The sequence below is a fragment of the Montipora capricornis genome, chromosome 11 (assembly GCF_036669925.1).
Source record: "Montipora capricornis isolate CH-2021 chromosome 11, ASM3666992v2, whole genome shotgun sequence".
Lineage (NCBI taxonomy): Eukaryota > Metazoa > Cnidaria > Anthozoa > Scleractinia > Acroporidae > Montipora > Montipora capricornis.
In genome coordinates, this window is record NC_090893.1 from 26,863,673 (window position 1) to 26,868,672 (window position 5,000).

The 5,000-nt window shown below is 41.3% G+C and overlaps 1 pseudogene; it reads right to left on the bottom strand.

Moving 5' to 3' along the window:
• Nucleotides 1-2,942: 2,942 nt before the first annotated feature.
• Nucleotides 2,943-4,165, bottom strand: LOC138024658 (uncharacterized; annotated as a pseudogene).
• Between the last annotated feature and the right edge of the window lie 835 nt (nucleotides 4,166-5,000).

Sequence of the window (5,000 nt, forward strand, 5' to 3'; positions counted from 1 at the left end):
TAACCTTAATATGCTCGTTAAATCTATGATTACTTTGTAAAGTAACCCCTAACACTTTTAAACAAGAAACTTGCGTTATATTGTTCACAGAGTCTATATCATGAGCAACCTTCTTACAAAGTATTAGTTCATTGCATTTTTTAGGATTACATGCCATGGCATTATCTTGGGTCCAACTGAAAAACTGACTTACAACCTCTTGAGAAAGATCTATTTCATTTTTACATACTTTGACTAGCAAGGTGGTGTCGTCAGCATATTTAACTATGCTGGTAAGGTCATTATCCCTAATGGCCAAATCGTTGATAAACAAATTAAAAAGATAGGGCCCACTGACACTACCCTGGGTTGTTCCTTTGTTCACATTATGCCATTTGTAGATAACACCCTTGAATATTAGTCTTTGTTTCCTATCCATTAGAAAGCTTAAGTACCAGTTAACCAGATAAGGATTGAGATGAAGAGCCTTTAGTCTTTCCTCAACTAACGAGTGTTTTACATTATCAAAGGCTTTCGAAAAATCCATTGCAAAAAGCCTAACATAATTACAATCCTTATCATAAAGTGCCCTTAAGTAATTATACTGTATTTGAATCAAGGCATCTGTACAGCTGTAGCCCTCCCTATACGCATATTGTGTGACAGTCAGATTTTCTTCAAAGACTTTCTTACTATAATGATGGTATATAGTTCTTTCAAAACAGCGTGCTATAACTGGAGTCACGTTAATTCCCCGAAAATCCGAATATTGAACAGGAGTGTCTACCTTTGGGAGGGGATTCATGTTGGCTTCTTTCCAAGCTATCGGCCATGTGTAAGAGGACAGAGACTTGTTCCACAAAGCAGTCATCACAGGAGCGAGACTTGTACAATTGTCCCTCCAAACCCAAACGGCAACCCATCAGGGCCAGTAGCGGTTTTTTTAAATCTTGGATAATGCCACCATCACATCAAATTCCGGGAACTCTGGGTGTGGGTGTGTCTCGGGGTTTACCCTGAGAGACACTGGTTTAACGTAGTTCTCATCATTGCACAAATCCCCAAAATAATCATTGAGACCAGCAAGAAACTCCTTTTCTAAATATGGCTGAGGTTTCTCTTTCCTTAAGGTGATTTTATCCACTCCACTCCACCAGTGCAAACTCCCCTGTGCTCCATTCCTACCCCAGTTTTTTCGATTTTCACCAATCAACTTGTAGACCTTCGATGACAAGTCCTCCACTTTGCGAACGTGGCCCTTATCAGCAGCTCTTTTCTTCTTCCTTAACAAATATTTAACTAGTGGAGTAATCCACGGAGGGTCACGGGAAGACATCACAACTCTCCTCACAGGGAAACACTTATCCATAAGATTGTGCAGTTCCTTATTTAATATGCTAGTTGCTATTTCAACATCCGGAGCATTGATTACAGGTGTCCAAACAAAATCTTCTAACTCTGAAGTAAATTTTTATCTTGTGATGCTCTCTAAAATCCCTAAAACAGCATTTAGATCGGATTGGTTTAATTTTGTTCCCCGGAGGAAGTATCACGCCCCAGTGGTCAGTCTTTATCAGCGTTTGAAAGCGTAAGGGGTCGTTGAACAGCTCAGGGTGGTTTGTGAGGCAGTTATCCAAGATGGAAGTCCCTCTAGTGGCGAAATTCACCATGGGCACAAGGCCAGATGAAGTGGAAAGACAGTCCAGATCTAATCGGTTCAGATCACCTCCACAGAGTACTACCCCATTTGGATGCATGTCTAAGAATGTATCACAACGATCGATGATGGTATCAATAAGATCGCCTTCATCATACTGAAAACTTGGAGGATGGTACAATCCAGTGATCAGCATATGATGTCCTGACGGAAGTAGTAATTCCACACTCAGCATCTCGAAGGAGCGTTCGCGATTAACATTCAAAACCTTTAAGTTTTCCCGCACATACACTGCAACTCCACCTTTCTTTCGCTTATCAGTTCCGGCCCAATCTCTATCTCTTCGATATATACTGTCAGGTTTCTGTCTGCAAAGATTCTGTCTGCAAAGATGCGTCTCTGAATTAACGCCAACATCGATATCCCACGATCGAAAATCTGCCGCCAGAGCTACAGATGCACGTACTCTATTCTTGATCTTATCGAGACTACAGGTGTTAAGGAATAGGCTCTTAGGAACCGGAAATAATCCCGTAGAAGATGATCCTTTATTAACACACGCTACTTTTTTCCAGTTAACACCGCCTTGACACCTCTTAAAAGAGCTGACAGTTTCAGGACGCTTACAAACAGTATTGTTCACAAGAGCAGTGGGATTCTCTGTTGATGATGTTAGAGTTAGAAGATTTCGCCGTTTATGCCTATTGAATTTCCTAAAACGAACCAGCCTCCCAGCTCTAGGTCTTTCCTTTCTTAAGATGTTACAGTCCCTCAAATCCTGAATCATGGTACACACAGGAGCATTGCTTGAAGATCGTAAATGTAACAACTGCTAACGGGAGTATGTGATCATTGGAGCGCGTCCTTCACTGGTAATATGCAAATTGGAGCCCGGCTCGTTACGAATGGCAGAAAAGTTCCAATCTTGAGGAAATGTAGGACCGGGATTCTTAGGGATATCGTGGAAAATAGTAATGTCAAGAGGAGGGTAGTGCCCAGGAATAGCAAGGCATGTGGAGCCCCGCTTAGACGTCTTGCAAACAGCTCTGTTCGTTCGCCAGAATCTTCTTGTTAGCTTGACTTGAATTCCTTCCCAGCCTCGTAAAAAGTCCAGTAAATCAACCCTGCGACTTTGTTCAAAGTCAAATCCCACGCCTACTCACAGCTCCAAACCGCCCCGGAACATTCTAACCATTTTGGACCCTATCATCACACACAAGGGTATGAAACTTTTACAGTGCCTCTATTTTCCCAGATGCCTCCCTTTCTATAAGTAGGGGACACTACCTTTGTCCTTATTAGAAACCTAACTGAAATAGTGATCCAACTTGGGGGGTACAAGGCCAAAGTATTCAGCTGTAGAGTTGGAATAAAGGCAGGTTAGGGCATTTCTAAGTAGTGCGCAAACAATGTACATCTTTTCATCCTGGCTTAGTCCTATCTTTAAGTCCAGGAACTTGAAATAATTAATGATATCAGCAAATAACCATTCCACAGAAACACGGACTGCACTCATTGAATCATTAAAAATCTCCATATCTCTGGTCAAAATTCCAATGCGAAATGGTGCTTGGAGATGAACTCTTACCGGATAAACGGGATCGCCATAAAGACACATTTCTGCTCCGGTGGGGGAAAAGGCAAAATTCTCTAGTTCATAGTAGAGATTTGACACGGCCAACATCCTAGCATCGTGCATTCTTCCTTCTGAATATAAAAACAAAATTGTAGAAAAATAAAAACGAAACGTTTGAGAACTGCAAAAAATAGTAGTAACATGAATTTTGCTCACCCAAAGCACCATAGGGATGACGAATTAAACCGTTGGGAAGTGCCAGACTAGAATTTAAGTCAATGAACGCGTTTGTGTCCATTATACACGGTTCTCTGGTTTATGATAGGTCGGCTGATAGGGCACACTGTTCCGTCTATAAACCCGAAGCAATTTTCAAGGGCGGCTCCTTTCCTGTAAATTGCTGTGGCGCGGACATCGAGCATTGCCGGGCTCAAAATACGATGATTTCAGTGAGTAACTCTGTGGCCATGGTTGGTATATAGCCAGTCTGTGATTTCATTACTGATGATACTTAACTCTGGAACTGATCTACCAAAAATTGGTATCATGTCCGAATAACGACATGGATATGCAAACCGTTTCAGCAGTATACACAGGCCCTCTGTTGCATCGCAAACTGTGCCATTCCCGCAAACAAATTCTGGAGGCATTCTTAAAGCATCAATGAGCAATGGAACATCTGCCTTTTCCACTCGAAAATCTGCTTTACATTCCGCAGAATCCTTGTTCAACAAAGAAAATGTATCATATTGACAGTGAAGAAATGGATGATTTTGTGGCGTATATTCCTCGTAGAGTACCGCAAATTCTTCATTATCGATAATTTCCTCTTCCAAACAGAAAAGCAGCATTTCTTGAACTGCTTTAAACGAGCTCATGGCGTTTAGTTTGGACGAAACTTGCTGTGTCTCAAGTTGTGTTGTTCTTCGTCGCGTTGCAGCTCTTAACTTCATTATTCCCGCGCTTACAACGCCGCTCTCAGCCCAGGCTTTCCTCGGTTATGACGTTCCAGAAACCACAGCGTCCCCGTATCTTAAAGTCCCTAATAGCTATAACAAGCAACATGCCTGATAGTGGGTACACCTGTCGAACACCTCTTGCAAGTAAGAAAGATTCTGCGCGTGATCATTGTTCACAACACAACTGGAGATATTATGATAAAAAACATATACCCACTGGCGGAGATGAGCGTCAAAATTAGTTGCCTCTAGGCATTTTTGAATGTAGTTCCATTCCACCGAATCGAACGCTTTCTCAAAATCTAAGGAGACGGCCACGCCTGGAATATCCTTATACTTAGTGTATTCCATTATATCTAAAATCAATCTGATACCTTCGCCTATGAACCTTCCTTTTACGTAACCTGTTTGAGTGGGATTGATCAAAAGTGGAAGCACCTTTTCTATACGGAGAGCAATGGTTTTAGTTGCAATCTTGTAATCAACATTCAGTAAAGTTACAGGTCTCCAATTATTTAAATAAAGGGTATATATTTTTTTTCTTTGCAATCAAAGATATAATCCCTTGTCGTTGAGAAATAGATAGATTTCCAGTATTGAAGGCGTAGTTAAAGCTGTTGACAACGTAGGTGCTAATAATGTCGCACAAAGCTCGATAGAATTCTGTTGTTAGCCCGTCAGACCCAGGAGACTTATTATTTTGCATCATTGATAATGCTTTTGTACATTCAGCTAAAGTAATCTCTCCTTGACATGTGCTGGCCATCTCTTCAGTTAGTTGAAAATCTAGGGTCCACATTCCTAGAGGAGTACAATTCTTTAAAGAAGT